Genomic DNA, 17,513 nt, shown 5'->3' with positions numbered 1-17,513 from the left:
GAAAGAAGGGCAATTAATTATACATGATAGTAGATAAATAGTCTATTGTAGAGATTATTTCATAGCTATACTTATACTTTACATCTTGGGTTTATCCAATTTTTATCAGTTGATTTTATCTTAATGAAGATGAGATAATCAAATAAAGGGAGGTCATTTGATGGGTCCTCATGTGAGTTCTGATATGACTGGTATCCCTCTAAGATTTGAATACTGACACAGACCAGGAAAGCACATGTGACTATAAGATGACATCTCCCACTCCAGGACACGGTCCTGGCATCAGTCCTCCCTCAGGCTCACTTTGGGTTGGACTTCTGGCCTCCAGACCCATGAGAGTACACATTTCTGTATTTAAGCCACATGGCCTTGATACTTGTCACATCGACCTCAGGAAAGTGACATGTTGCAGTCAGAATGGACTCAACTAGAATCCAGCTCAGAATATAACTAGACTTGAGCTGAGTATGAGAGCACCTGGTAAGCCACCCATCAAGCACAGACTATGCCAACTCCTACTCCCTTACTGAATATCTATGAATCTCAGAACCCCCAGATAATCCCTGTGCATTTCTTCAATACCTGGAAGTGGGCACTGGTCCTTCAGCCATCTTGGTGGTCCTGGAGGATACTCTGACAGAAGCCCTCAGACCTTGGGCCACAAAGATTTGCAGTGACTGCTAATCTATTGCTGTAACTAGGCCCAAAACATTGAAGAGGTGCTGAGTGCTCATTGGCCTGGCAGCCCAGGTGCTGCATCCTGTCCTTAACCCCCAACTGTGTGTAAAGCCTTGGCCATGTGTACTGACCACCTAGAAACATGATCCTGCCACCTGTTGGGCTTGACAGAGACTAAGAAGCTGGTAATGGACCCGGAAAGACAAGCCTTAAAGCCCAACCTATCTGGGACAGGGTCTTCTAAAATTTAATTTTCCATCTTCTTGTTCACATTTCCCATTATATGTATTATATAATATATTACATACAAATTACATTACATACTATATATAGTATTTATATATGTACTATATATATGTATATATATATATACATATATCTGATTTTCTTATTCCTCAGTTCACTCTTTGTTCCTCTCCTTTCCTCCCACTCTGTCCTAAAGAGGACAGTGAGCTATGACCACCTGTGTGGTACTTTCCTTCATGCTCATCAACAGCCTGTCTAGCTAAGAGCTGGAAGTCAGGAAAAGCCAGCAGAGTTGGTAGCCATTGAGGTTTGATTCAACTGAGACACTGATCTCAGCCCATTGTTCCTCCTGCTGAGGTCAGAAAAGGGCTCAGATACTCTGGAAGTCATTCAGGTCTTTGCTGCCTGTCCCCTCTTCTGACCACCACCATTGCTGCTATCTCCAAGGGCCCCAGATCAGACCAAGTTGCTGACAGGCTCAAGTCTGGAATCAGAAGTTAAGAAGCCAAGTGCTGGCTCACCCAAGGACATGTGCTTACTTGCAGTGTCACTTTTAAGGGCTTGCTTCTTGAGCCTCTGTGTTTGGACAGATTGTGACCTTGGGGGAGAATAGGAACAGAGTTGTCACCAGACTGAAAAAGTGTCTTGTCTGAGTGACTAAGGAAGCACCTTCTGCACATGTGTCACTGCATAACATAGGTGAGATAGACAGTACCATGTAGACATAGAACCTGTAGAGAGAAGATGCCCATACCTTCCATTCTTTTGACCCAGTTCATTTTGGGTTCTCATAATTTAACTGTGGCTTCAAAATTATCTTTCACACTGGGCTGTCCAAGTCTGATGTCCTAGGTCTAGACCCTGCTGGATATACATCAGGGAGTAGCTGTCCTTACTGTGATGGGATACACACACACACACACACACACACACACACAAACACAGAATTGGTTGTGAAATGACATCTCCCTCAACCAACCTGACAGAGCAGCCTTCTTCCTCTGGCCCCTCCCTGGATCCTGATGTGACTTTGGGCAAAATGTCTATGACATTTCAGAGGTTTTGGTTATCGCATAGTGATGCTGTTTCTCAGTAGGTGCACTGCTGTGCATGAAAATGATGTGCTCAGAAAAGAATCTAAGGAGTTCCACCCTGACTTTGAATGTGGGATGTGCTTATAGAACATGTTCAGGACATTTCCTTAGCACAGTTTAAAAAAGAGTAAGGTTCCCGATAGTTGACATAGAATCTCTGTTGTAAAGCCAGCATCTTCAAGAACAACATACTTGCTTTGTCACCTTCCTGTGACATGAGTGCAAGGCTTGTCTGAATATCTACCTATACCTCCCGCAGAGACTATGCATAAACAAGAGAAAAAGAAAAGGCAGGGAATGTATCGGTAACTCAAATAGTTTGCTTCCTAAAAGCAAGGCTGTTGCTGCTTCCTGAACCATTGTTTGTGCTCATTTGTGCTGCTCACTCACTGGTGTGCAGACAAAGCTGTCCTAAACCAATTGCCTTCCCTGAGAAGCTCTTAAAACTATCTCCTGATTATCTTCATCCTTGTGCATATTAGACAGTCTCAAATGCAAATGGCTCATGTGCAAAATAAAACAAAACAAAAGCCACCCTGAATTCAAACTTCACACACACAAAAAAATCGCTTAAGTTAGATGTTGACCTTTCTCGAAGAAGCAGGTCTTTTAATGCCTATTTAATACCACAAGCAATTTCAGAGATTCATACACTTCAGTGTCTATTACTTTCTAGTATAAATTCACTATTATAAACTACAGTCCTACAGTGTTTATATTAGGTCTCCAGGGTATTCATCCTACATGCCTATCTTTTAAAATCATTAACCCATCTCTCCTTATTTCCTCTCTCAGGCACTCATTCTCTCTCTCCGTCTCTCTCTCTCTCTCTCTCTCTCTCTCTCTCTCTCTCTCTCTCTGTCTCTCACTCTCTTACTCCCTCTGTGTCTTTCTTTTCCTCTCTTTCCCTCTCTCTCAACTTAGATTCCACTTAAGTAGCATCATGTAATATTTTTCTTTCTAGGTTTAGCTTGTTTCACATATGTAATGTCCACTTGGTTCCGTGCTCTCACCAAGCCACAGTCCTAAACATCTCCTAGGATTTCCTTCCCCCATACCCTCACCAATGCTCATCATGTACCCTTTCTGTTAAGAGCCATTCTGCTAATTCTGAGATATATTTCATTGTGGGTTTGATTTACATTTCCATACCTGCTGGCTGATTGTATGTCTTCTTTGAAGAAATGTCTGTTCAAGTTCTTTGCCCAATTTTTAAACCAGATTATTTTTTGGCTGAATTGCCAGGCTTCTTTAACATTTTTGGATTGTAACCCCTTACCTTTTTGGATTGTAACCCCTTACCTGATATGTGGCTTACAAACTTTTCTCCCATTCTATTGGCTGCCTTCTTTGCTTCCTTTAGTTTGACATAGTCCCCTTTTTTATTTTGGCTTTTGTCGCCTGAGGTTTTGTGGCCTGAATACACACTGTGATGTTGAGTCAACTGAAGCACAACCCTGTTTTGATTCTTTATGTTGTGATAAATGGAGCCTTTCCTTCTTTGTATATTTAGTTTAAATTTTATAGGTCTGTATACATATATTTATATCTATGATAAATGTTGAGTTTAAGTACATATATGTATATATACACATATATAAGTAAATATAAGTATATGCACACATAGAAGATATGAGTATATATATGAGTGTATATTATATAAGTAAATATGTATAAATATATATGAGCATATATATGAGTATATATGTGTGTAAGTATATATAAATATAAGTATAGATAAGTACATATATACACACATATATACGCATATATAAAATATGTGCAGAGAGAGAGAGAGAGGAGAGAGAGAGAAACAGAAACAGAGACAGAAACCATTGGCCTAGCATGTCACAAAGCACAGTATCACAAAAGCCGAAAAACAAAAACAAAGAGCAAAGAGCAAAAGCAAAAATAAAAATGGGAGATTAAAACCAAGCTAAGTGCATGGCCAGTAAGGCCCGCCAATCATCCTTGGTTGCACCTATATTTTAGGAAAAATCTACAGACACAGCTTCTAGAGACAGTTGGGAACATGCGCCCACAGACTATAGAACTAGAAGCACTTCTTGCGTTGAGGTTTTCTCCTGGCTTGGTAATAATTTTTGTTGGTATAGGAGATGTCATTATGCATGACAATATGGGAGAGTGATGGGACCTTAAATCATCAGGTAACTTTCAGATGTTGACCAAAGAATAAAAACATAACAAGGCCTCACACACAACCCACACAGCTACACATACACATAGCCAGAAGGGCTATGCAAACTTGGAGAAGTGTTCACAGCTTCTGAAATATAAAGGGCTCTATGTATCTTTGTTTCAGGTTTTGTGCAAGGTTGAAATCTTCTACATAAGACTAGGCCAAAAGGGAAGAAAAAGGGTAAATCCTTGCCATGTTATACTTCCAAGGAGAACATTATTTTGTTTGCTTGTGTATGTAGAAAATCAGAGCTGTAGGTAGAGACAGGCAAGGGGGAGGGGGTGGGGATCATAGGTCTGTAGGGTATCTGTCATCACACTCCTTGAAGGCCCCTGAGTGGATGGAGCTTACTGAGCTTCCTTTAGGCAATGTGCTATCCCACAGTTTTCCCCAGCAAATAATGAATGGCAATCATTTCCCCCCCAGTGAGGGCCTGCTGCTGCCTAGAGCCCTAGAGAGCACAAGGTATGACCAGAGTCCCCCTTCCCTCTCCTTGCCTGCTTCTTGTTGGACCCAGGGCTGTCCTAGTATTTCAGGGCATGGGCCCAGGCAAGAAAAGGGTACAGGGGAGGATAGGACAGCACAAACCTTCCCTGATCCCTATCTGCTGTGGCCATACTCATCTGGCAGGCCACTCTTGGCAAATCTGTGAGGTGCCCAGCACCTGGGTCCTTATAGGAACAGGGAGGGGGGCACAAGGTACAGGAGATTCCTCTCCCTCCAAACCCTCCCACCCCATACACACACACCCGTTCCCAAGCAGCATAAGTCCCTACCCCACTCTTTCCAAGAGGCCTCTTTGCATTCCATTTGAACAAATGGTTCTTTCCTGCTCTATTTGAAGCACTGCATGGTCCCTGCCTCTTGTAACCTCTTTGCCCCATAAGTCTCCACCTCCACCACTGTTTTGATAAGAGGAAAAGGTATGTGTGGTCAGTGTGTCCAAGCAGGCATGAATTCCCTGAGAAAGCAGACAAGAATCTGTAAGAATCTGTAGGTCCAACAGATACTGGTCCCAACAGGAATGTGTGAGACTCTGCTGGCTCAGGTCATCTTGGGCACAAGCAACAATATTTGCACTGTCCAAATATTGTTTTAAAGATGCTGACCTTCTGAGCCAAACAGGAGAGAACAGGGTCCTCCAGAGTGAATCTTAGTAATATCTATCTGGGTCTAAATGAGGTTCTGCCCTCTAGGAGCAACTCTCTGCCATGGTCAGAATCCCACGCCTGTCTGAAAGTGGGAACTGGCAACAGGAAGCCTGCAAAGAATGTACTTGCTGTGGTTTTGGTCCTTGGGCCACTGCAGCTGGATTCCCATATGTCGGTGGAAATGAGATTTTTTTCACAGAATTTTTAAGGATCCAAACCTCACCTCACCAGCAGTGTGCGTGTTCGCGCATGCATGCCTACATGGTGCGCATGCGTGCACACACACACACACACACACACACACACACACACACACACACACATACAAACACGTCTAGAAGAAAGTATTTTATCATGAACAATAGATTTCTATGCCTGACTCAAGGAGACAATCTGATTGATATAATGTCATATCCAGGGAGTTTTTCAAATGTAGTGAAAGCCTAAGAAAAATGCCAGTTTCCAAGCCACATGAGCTAAAGTCAATGCCCAGTTTTGGTGAAAGTCCACATGTTTGGGCATTATCTCCAGAGCTCCCTGAAGGAGTAGGAGCAGCATTTAGTATCTCCAGAACATACTGGGTTCTTGGTCCTAGGAAGACTGTTGCCTGCATCTCGTGGGCTAATGTTGCTCCTTGCTCAAAGGCCTGGCTGGAGAGATCAAGAAAATCAATACCAGAGAAATGAGACCTTTCTAAAGAGTCATGAAGCAAACCAGTGAATACCTATAATCTGCATTCTGGAAGAGTCTTCTCATTGCTATGAATGCACAGGTGATAGGGCTCTGAGCACACATGGCTTCCTGGCTACTGCCCCCACCTCCCTCCCCCTCCGCTTAGGTGTAGTGCATGGGTAAGAGCCAGAAGTTTCTGTGCATTTCCACCAAGGAAAGGACACTAATTTCACTCCATCCTCAGAGTCCATGGATGCTGGGCCAGTAAGAGAGGACTGTGGCCAGTAAATATTATTTGCGCTTTGTTCCATTACCAAAACATCTTTGGGACCTCCTCAGAGGTGCAATGATTTGTGATAACAGAATATTAATTGTGAGATAAGGTGAGAATATTAATTGTGAGAGAAGGTGAGATGCCAGAAACAAAATTGGTGCCAAGAGTCCTTCATTAGGCACTGCCTCCTTTCAGGCCCAGACCCCCTATGCTATGTTGAAGTCCCCTTCCAAAACTGTGGCTTGAAGGGCCTATGTTTGATACGTTTCTCATACACAAACTGGAATCTCAGCAGAACCCTAACCAACACCCTATCTACAGCTTTGTTCCACGTCTGAGGAGCCTGGGTGGAGAAGCAGTATTAATGTACCTTGCCAGTGAGCAGGGAATGTTCCAGTGCTACAAGCTTTCACTCACCTCTTCCTTGGAGTCTCCTATGGGTAAGAAAACCTCTGAGTAGGGAAATGGAAGTGATGTTGGGAATCCTAGCCATCCTAGGGATGGCTTCCAGGCTCTGTAGTACAGGAAGAGATGCAGAAGGTAAAGGAAGGAAAACTGTGTGGTAAAGGACTATATCCAACATGGATACATGCAGAGTGCTACATGTAACTGCCCCTGGACAGTGCCAAACACCACAGCTGTAGGTCTTCTTGATACTAGTAAGTAATAAGGCACCAATTCCTATCCACAGTAGACAGATTCCAGATACATATAGAAGCCACAGCCACTCCCACAAACATTCTTCCCCCTTGGAGCTTCCTCCATTACAAAATCATTGCTACAGTGGCTAGATCTCTCTCCCATATACTCCCCCCCACCCCCTCCTCCCGGCGACATTCTGTTACTTGGGGTTTCCTCACAACTACTAAAATGAAAAGAACAAAACCAGAAATCACACCCGAGGCTAATGGATGGAAGCTGCTTTTCAAGTTGAGGGAAATGAAGGTTTGCTACTGACTGGGCTTGAACTGCCCTCCTTCAGGTCACAGGGGCATCTTGCCTTCTCACCTGTGAATGCAAGCTGATGCAGCATTTTCCTTGGAGTAACCACTGTTTCTAAATTGAATGACCCCATTGACTGAAAGGTTGCCTATTGACTAAAGAATACATGGTCTGGAGGTGACTGAAAGGTTACCTATTGACTAAAGAATACATGGACTAGAGGCTACATAAGAAAAGAGCACTGTTCCACCTTTGCCTTTCCTTGGTCATTACCTGCATTTACATAAGTCTGATGACCTACCATGGTAACCTAGATGCAGAGTGGAGTGAGCTGTCTCTATCTAGGCTTCAGTACTGAAGTTGGGGTCTTGGTGCTGAGGCCCCAGCTGTGTATGTATTTTAGGCATAAGTGAGTTGTTTGCCTATCTGAAGGTCACTTTGGGAGACTATATGGACTGAGACCCCACTTTGCCTGAATGCTCTAAATAACAGCAATGCTCTAAATAACAATAATTTTCAACCAATGCTCCCCCTGAATGACTGGATAACTTCCTTACTTTAAATCCAAAGACAAATTGTCAGTCTTGTCTACTTGGTTCTGTTAGGGGCTCTGCACCAAAGTCCCTTGCTTTTTTTCTTTGGCTTCACTGTGGGGCTTCTGGAATACCCCTGGTGATCTCTGCAGTGCAGTCTCCTCCACAGCTTTTCCTCATGCCCTGACTCAGAATCAGGCATGCCCATGACTGGTTGGAACATTCTGAGGATTGGGCTCCTGACCTCACTTGCCACTTCCACCTGTTCTCTGCACTATAGACCACCTCCTGGTAGCTGGTCAAATGCCCCATGCTACCTCCCTCCTAGGCTTCAGATCTGGGCTTCAGATCATGCCTCTGTCCCACAAGGCTGTGGCTTTCCCTCAGGTTTTTTCTCAGGTTTCTACTCAAATCCTTTATCTGGAAGCCTTTCCTTCCCTTCATGTCCCTCTTTTCAGAATGAATTCAAGTGGCCAGTCATCTTTGTTCTAATTTCATTTTAAAGGAAAAATGTGTCACATGTTCAAGATAATCCTTTGGGCAGCATGTACGTGAGACAGTAAGGAACTAAGATAATGGTCTCCTAGGAATTTGCACTATGAGTCCTAGTTTTGGAACCTGGAACAGATTTACTTCCCTCATTCTTAGCTTGTCTCCTAGGAAGCTGATTGGGCTGATTTATGCTCCTTGGAAGACACACTTGTGCATTGTCTCTAAATGACTTTGATATGCAACTGAAATCCTCCTGATGTAAATATAATCCCATTGGAATTATGGAATTATTATGCTTTCCTCCCTCCCCACCAAGATCTGATACCTGCTTTGTGTATTCATATCAGAAGTATAACTGGTTTTTACTGAGTTGTTTGATGAGAAGTAAGTTTCCTCTCACTGGGAAATGGACAAGCATTAACTTTAGCATATGAGAAATAATCTAAGTCTCAAAGAGATTGTATGATATGCATTGATCTTACTTCCTGGGAGGATGATGAAAGGGATGACATTGATCCAGGTGCATTGTACTCCCATGTTGATTGGACCCCCTTTGAACAACTGCTTAATGATAATTATAAATAAATAGGTAGGTAGGTAGGTAGGTAGGTAGGTAGGTAGGTAGGTAGGTAGGTAGGTAGGTAGGTAGGTAGATAGGCAGGTAGGTAGGTAGGTAGTTAGGTAGGTAGGTAGGTAGGTAGATAGATAGATAGATAGATAGACAGACAGATAGATAGATAGACAGACAGACAGACAGACAGACAGACAGACAGACAGACAGACAGACAGACAGACAGACAGATAGACAGATAGATAGATAGATAGATAGATAGATAGATAGATAGATAGATAGATAGATAGATAGATAGATAGATAGATGATACAGAGATACAGAGATAGATAGATAAATAGATAGGTAGATACATAGATAAATGTATGTTAGGGATGGAGGGGAAAACTGAGAGAGAGAGAGCCAAGGAAGGGGTAGCATTGTCCAAAGAGAAATGTACCCTTAGTCTGGTGCTGGTGGCTGGTCCCTGTAATCCTAGCTACTCAGGAAGCTGAGATCTGGGAATTATGCTTTGAAGCCAGCCCAGACAGGAAAGTCTGTTGGATTCTTCTCTCCAATTAGCCACTAGGAAACCAGAAGGAAAACCAGAAGGCTCAATGTCATAGAGCACTAGCTTTGAGCAAAAAGGCTGAGGATCAGTGCCCAGGCCCTGAGTTCAAGCCCCACGACCAAGTGACAACAAGAAAGAAATGTACTCTTTACCTGACTTATGTAACTGTAACCCCATTAAATAGCACGTTTATAACAACAAAAAATATATAAAAAGAAAGTTCACAAAAAATTAAAATAAATGAATACTTTAAAAGTCACACTTCCTTTGCCAAAAGTGTACAACTACTCCTTGGTAACAGAATCTTTTGCCATATTAGTATCTTCCACCTTGGACATCTTTAAAACAATTGATTTTCCCTGATGTATATATGCATGTCAGATGAGTGGATGTTGAAACCTTGGGCTCACTGGAAATGGTTAAGATGGTAGAAAATAGTTGATATAGTTTGATTTCAGGAGAGAGAAAAAAGACATTTCCTATTATAGAACAATGAAATTGAACTAAAGTCTAGGATAGACAAGGATCTCTATAGATATCATCATACTCTCTGATATCCTGAGAAGAGGAGGCACTGAATTATTTGAAATGAAAGTCTTGCATTGATTTTGGGCATGGGGGTGGGGGGAGGGCCACCAATCTTATTTCATGATTTTAGAGCACAAATTTTTGTTGAGGACAATTTAAGAAACATGTAAAACTCCCAAGCCAGGCAGGTTTCCTGAATGACTGACCACATTATGGCCTGGTGCTGACCTCCGTTGTCCTGGTGGTAAAGCCCCTATTTGCTTTAGGGCAGAGCTTCTGTTTTTCTTGACAGCTAAATGTTCTGACATCCCCTAAATTGTGCCACAGACAAGTGCCTCTCCCCTTCAGCCCAGTCTTGCTTGAGCACATGCTCAAGAGCTTCCTTGTCCCTTGTAAGTAAGTGGGAAGAAGCAATGTTCTCTGGCTACCACTCCCTGTCACTGTTTGAAGTTTGTCTCCTTTAGGGCTTTCTGAAGTTTTGCTGTGACATATCCTGCTGTGAATTCACTTTTATTGATCCCACTTAGAATAGTTTGGTTTTCTCAGATCTTGGATGTCATTTGTTAGTTCTGAGGGACTATCTGCCTGTGCCTTCTTCATTCTGTCTTACTTCACATATGAGGACTCTAATTAAGGATGTGATAGATTCCTCTAATGTATAATCTGTGGCTCTAATGTTTGTGGCCGCATTTCCTTTTATGGTCTTTCATTCCCTATCCACCTCTTAAATGTGGTATAATCCCTCACTGCACAGTAGATTTACTAATAATATGGACCTGGTCTGATTATTTCAGTATCTAGGATTACTGTAGTTGTGTTTCTGGTGTCTCATATTCCTTTACATTCTCCCCAGGAAGAATATTGCTTCTTGTGTTCAGATACCTTAGCCTATGTAATCATACAGTCTTATTATTTTTTTAACCACGTGAAATTCTTTAAGACATGGGATAGAAGTTACCTTCCTTTAGGGAAGATTTTTATTTCCTTCTGGAGCACTTTGGGGGATAGGGTGGCAGTCTAGAACCACCTGAATCCAAAGTCTAGTGTTTTGGGTTTCTTGGCCACCTGGTTGATGTAAAGCAGGGTTGTAAACCCACTGAAAGCTGAATTTAACAAGTGTCCTTTTCCTATGGTGCAGCCCTTCAGGCTGAGTATTCCAACTCCAAATGGGATCAGTTTATCAAAGTCCAGTCCTCAGTGTGATGGGCTCTGTCCACCAAATTGCAGCATTTGTGCCCTTGATTCAATGATGTCACCAAAACCATAGTTCAGACAAATGCCTTAGCTTTCTGTTTAATTGACACCTATAAGATTCCAAGTGGTCCCAGGCCAGGCTCATTTCACTAGACTCAGACTGAATTCAGATAGCCATCTAGTAATTTCTTGTTGTCCTGTTAACTTTCTTGATATTGAGTGGGGGCTCACTACCAAACACATATATGCATGAGGTTTTGCAAAAAAAAAAAAAAATGAAGAGCATTTGTTGAACGCTGACCAGTGAGGAGATGGGAGCATGCCCAATTCTGTCTCTCGTTGGCTGTGAAGGGACTTAGAGGAAGTGAGACTGAAGAGATACTTGTCAGTTGGTAAGTGCTAGTTTTTCTGTGAAAGTGTGGAGAGCCATCACACCCCTTCCTGGATCTCAGGTTTCTGTTCAGGAGAAGTTATCAGTCTGACCAGGTCATTGTGAGCTTGTGATGTCCAGGCATAAGCAGTGGTATATGCCAGCTTTTAGGGTGGATTCCTCTGTTGTTTGTTTTTGTTTTCTTGTGTTGTGTTTTGCTGTTTGAAGGGAGTCTGCTGTTGTTTCCACTTTTGTACCTGCATTGGGGCTTGAACTCAGGGACTGGAACTCTTACTTGGATTTTCGCTCAAGACTAGTACTGGAGCTGCACTTACTGCTTTTTGTTGGTTAATTGTAGAAAAGAATCTCATGAACTTTCCTACCTGTATTGGCTTCAAACCATGATCCCTAGATCTCAGTCACCTGAATAGCTAGGATTATAGTTGTGAGTCATCAGTATCTGGTTGAAAGAAAGAAAAGAAACCTTTGATTTCTATTTGGTGACTCATTGCATGAGCCCGCTGCAGGACAAAACAGCACACTCCCTCGCTTAGGTCTAAAATGATTCCAACAAACACCAGTCTTCAAGGCAAGTGTAACAATGTGTTGGAGAGTAGCTCTTCCTGGAACTCTTATGGGTTGGTTCAGTGCATTTATAGTGGGTGTAACAGTCTGCACCTCCAGCATACCCCATCTGATGAGCATGTTGTTCACTCTTGACTCTTTTATTTTCAAAATGCAAAGTTCAGAAAGGTGGCCCTTGAGTTAAAGAGAGAAGATATTCAAAAGATGATATAGTATGTGTGCCAAGGGAAAAGAATATTCAGGTCAGGCACCAATGGCTCATGCCTGTAATCCTGGCTACTTAGGAAGCTGAGATCTGAAGATAATGGTATGAAGCAAGAGGCCAGGAAAGTCTTATCTTTTGGAGGGGATTTTATCTCAATTAACCACTAAAAAACTGGAAGTAGAACTGTTGTTCTAAGTAGTAGAGCACTACCCTTGAGGAGGTGGGGTAGGGGGAAGCTCAAGGACAGTGCCCAGGCACTAAGTTCAATCTCCACTAACAGCAACAACAACAATGGATGTTAGGCCATATTCCAATTATTACTTAAGTGTGAGTACATTTATCTACATGAACTAGATAAGAATTAGTTGAGCCTTGGCTTTTTTGTATAATACTCTATGACTACAAAGAACTATCCAACAGTATGTAAAACAGTTTTTTAGATTTTGTATTGAAATAGATTTTATTTTTGAAAGAATCCCATCCATGAGTGTCTACAAGAAGAGTAAAGAACATGGCCTTAACAGAGGTTGAGTGAGCTCTGTGTGTGTGTGTGTGTGTGTGTGTGTGTGTGTGTGTGTGTGTGTGTCTGTGTGTCTGTGTGTCTGTGTGTGTCTGTGTGTGTATCTGGATATGTATGACAATAAATCAACGAATGTGTATTCAACTGATTATTAGAGGCTGATGTCTCTAATCCTAGCTATCAGGAGAATCATGGTTCCAGGCCAGCCCAGGTGGAGAAGTCCTTGAGACTCTATCTCAATACAAGTAGTTGAGTGTGGTGGCATGTGCCTACTATCAGCTTAGCTATGTTGGGAAGTAAGAAAGTAGGAGGGGGGCTGGGAAGATGGCTCAGTGGTAGAGTGCTTGCCTTGCATGCATGAGGCCCTGGGTTCGATTCCTCAGCACCACATAAACAAAAAGGAAAAAGCCGGAAGTGGTGCTGTTGCTCAAGTGGTAGAGTGCTAGCCTTGAGCTGCAGAGCTGAGGGATAGCATCCAGGCCCAGAGTTCAGGCCCCACGACCGGACCCCCCAAAAAAAAAAAAAAGAAAGTAGGAGGATCACAGGCCAGGAGTGTTCCTAGCAAGAACTGAAAACCTATCTCCATAATAACCAGTGCAGAAGTGGGAGGGGAGCAAGAAGTGCGGCTTGTGCCAGTCAAGTACTATAATTGACTAGCAAGCATGAGTCTGTGAAGTCAAACCCCATTATGATTTTTTAAAGTATGTTCATCCATCTAGCATAGAAAAATAGAGAAACAACCTGGTAGTCATCCCCAACTAATCAACAAGGGTCCACACATTTTGGTGAGCCCACCCTGAGTGGCTCAGCCAGTCAAGAACTCATAAAGGTATGTATAGATAGTACCTAGATATTGACAAATGCAGTACCTGGGACCAGTGGTACAGCCTGACCCACGGATATTGGCATACATTCCACTCCTATCACCAAGCATGTCATGCTGCACCTACCTAGACCCCACACATGTGACCTATAGAAACTGGTGACCACCCATAGGCATCGACATTACACTCAGAGCCACCACCAGGAACCACTAAACTGACGATAAGCTACAATTTTATATAGTTTAGATGGAGCCAGCATGAGTGTACCCACCCTCCTGGAAGCAAAGCCATTCGTCTTGCTCATCAAGATGCCATTTTAGGACACATCTCCAAGAGACAGATTTTACTACAAAACTACTTAAGGGCAACTGATCTTCCAGATGTGCAAAAATCCATGAGGGGACATAAGTCACATGTGAAGCAGGTTGACATGAAGTCTGCAAAAAGCTCTGTAGCAACACACACCAAACAAAGGGAAATTGATAACATCCCTGAAATATAATTCAGAATAATAATTTTAATGATACTCCAGTATACAAAAGAATATGGCCTGAAATTAGGAGAAGAAAAATTCATAAGCAGGATGGAAAATTCACCAAAGCGAGAATTGCCAAAGGGAATTAAAGCCAAATTTTGCAGCTGAAAATCTAATACATAATAATAAAAAAAACATGGCTGAGAGCATCAACAACAGACAATATTAAGGAAGAATCTAATTTTATAAACTAAACAGAGGCAGCAAAGGAAAATGAAATTTTACAGAATAAAATAAGTTTACAAGACATCCAGGAAAAAAGAAAGATTGTTTAAAAAATATAAAGGAAAAAAAGCATCTCAGTTGAAAAGGCGAGGGTTGAAATATCTCTGCCTGAAAATAATATGATTTTATAGAGGGAAAATCCGGAAACCTGAAATGTCACACACAAATGAGTGCATACATGCGCGCACACACACACACAAACACACACACACACACACACATACACACACACACACACACACTATAATTAACAAATTCGATAAAATAGGATACAAAAATCAATATCCCAAACCAGTAGTTTTTATATCCACTAATAATGAACTTAATGAAAAAGAAATCTAAAAAGGAGAAATTTCATTCTACAATAACAACAACAACAATAACAATAAGTGATAGGTCAGGGATAAGTATAACCAAGAGAGTGAATATTCTCTACAATAAATTATAAAATGCTTATGAAAAGATCTGAAGACAACATAAAAATTGTAAATTTATGTTCATGGATAAGCATTAATAGTCTTTATTTTATTTTATTTTATTTTTTTCTGAACATACTGTACAGAGGGGTTACAATTACATAGACAAGATAATGCGTACATTTCTTATCAAGCATTGCAGCCTCCACCTTTGTTTACCCTTCACATCCCTTCCCAGCCTCCCCCGCAATCCACTCTCTCCCCGCCCACCAACGTTGTAAAGCTCTTCAACATGACAACTTGTACTTCTCATTGTTGCAACAAGTCCACTTGTATCCTTAAACGACTTGTATTTCCCCATCTCCTCCACAAGTTATACTGACATCAAATATAGTGAAAGCAGGGGTTATACTGTGGGGGAGGGACATACAAAGCAACAAAGAGATAATCTTATAAATGCGTTAGAAACAAACGCATGAAAGAAAAAAACATTAAAATACACATCTTAGGGTTCATTTTCCTAACATCACATTATCTGACCTTTTCTGCTTGACTCATACATATACTAGATATTGCAAATAAGGGAAACCATCAGACCTATGTTTCTTTGGGCTTGGCTTACTTCACTTAATATAATTCTTTCCAAGTTTTTCCATTTCCTAACAAATGGGGCAATGTCATTCTTTCTGATGGAGGCATAGAATTCCATTGTGTATATATACCACATTTTCTTGATCCATTCATCTACTGAGGGGCATCTGGGTTGGTTCCATGTCTTAGCTATGGTAAATAATGCTGCAATAAACATAGTTGTGCTGGTAGCTTTAGTGTGGTCTTGTTTGTAAACATTTGGGTAAATGCCCAAAAGTGGGATTGCTGGATCATAGGGGAGCTCTATGTGGAGTCTTTTGAGGAACCTCCATACTACTTTCCAAAGTGGTTGAGCAAGTTTGCATTCTCACCAACAATGAAGTAAGTTTCCCAGCATTAATAGTCTTAATAATTCATACTGCTGAAAATAATTTACAGTCAGCGGCATCCCCATGAACTACTAATGTCATTTTTCACAGAAATAGAAAGGCAAGTCCTAAAATTTATAAGAAACCATTAAAAAAAAAAACACCCAAGGGCTGGGAAGGTGGCTCAGTGGTAGAGCACTTGCCTTGCATGCATGAGGCCTTGGGTTTGATTCCTCAGCACCAGGTAATCAAAAAGAAAAAAGCTGGAAGTGGCACTGTGGTTCAGTGGTAGAGCACTAGCCGTGAGCTGAAGAGCTGAGGGACAGTGTCCAGGCCAAGAGTTCAGACCCCAGGATGGAACCCCTCCCCTCAAAAAAGAAAGAAATATAAAAAAAAACACCCAAATACCTGGAGCAATCATGAATAAAAAGACAAAGTACCATGTATCACAAGAACTGACCTCAAAGCAGTGTAGTTTGGACAGACAAAAATCAACCCAAACAAACAAACAAAAAAATACCAAAAAACAAAAACAAACAAAAAAATCCAACCCATCAACTAGTGGGACAACAACACAAACAAGTAATAAATCCACCCATCCAACACCAAATGATTTTAAACAAAAGTGTAAAAAATATATTCATACAAGAAAATCCAGTCTCAGTCTGAAAACATTACAGGATGGAATAGGAGAAACCCTAGGTCTCCTTGGCTCAGGCCAAAATTTTCTTAAGAGAGACCCAGAAACACAACAAATCAAAGGAAGGTTGGACAAATGGGATTGCATGAAGTTGCAGAGCTTCTGCATGGCAAACGACATAGCTAGGAAGATCAATAGAAAGCCCTCGAATTGGGAGAAGATCTTCACTAGCCATACAGTGGACAAGGGTCTCATATCTAAAATATACTTGGAACTCAAAAAATTAAATCCCCCAACAACAAATCCTCAAAGAAACAACTGCCCAATAAATAAGTGGGCTAAAGACTTAAAGAAAAACTTCTCTGAAGAGGAAAGAAGGATGGCCAATAGACACATGAAGAAATGCTCAACCTCCCTAGCCATAAAAAAAATGCAAATCAAAAGAACATTGAGATACCACCTCACCCCAGTTAGAATGGCTATAATCAAGAACTCTAATAACAACAGATGCTGGAGGGGATGTGGACAGAAAGGAACCTTACTTCATGGTTGGTGGGAGTGTAAACATGTTCAACCACCTTGGAAAGCAGTATGGAGGTTCCTGAAAAGACTCCACATAGAGCTCCCCTATGACCCAGCAATCCCTCTTTTGGGCATTTACCCAAATGTTTACAAAAAAGATCACACTAAAGCTACCAGCACAACTATGTTTATTGCAGCATTAATTTACTATAGCTAAGATATGGAACCAACCCAGATGCCCCTCAGTAGATGAATGGATCAAGAAAATGTGGTATATATACACAATGGAATTCTATGCCTCCATCAGAAAGAATGACATTGCCCCATTTGTTAGCAAATGGAAAGACTTGGAAAAAGGTATATTAAGTGTAGTAAGCCAAGCCCAAAGAAACATAGGTCCGATGGTTTCCCTTATTTGCAATATCTAGTATATGTATGAGTCAAGCAGAAAAGGTCAGATAAGATAATGTTAGGAAAATGAACCCTAAGTTATGTATTCAAATGTTTTTTTTTCTTTCATGAGATTGTTTCTAACGCATTTATAAGATTTTTTCTTTGTTGCTTTGTATGTCCCTCCCCCACAGTAT

This window comes from Dipodomys merriami, unplaced genomic scaffold (assembly GCF_024711535.1).
Source record: "Dipodomys merriami isolate MVZ:Mamm:240054 unplaced genomic scaffold, mDipMer1.0.p SCAF_123, whole genome shotgun sequence".
In the NCBI taxonomy this organism is placed as follows: Eukaryota; Metazoa; Chordata; class Mammalia; order Rodentia; family Heteromyidae; genus Dipodomys; species Dipodomys merriami.
Note: the sequence above shows the minus strand (reverse complement) of the source record.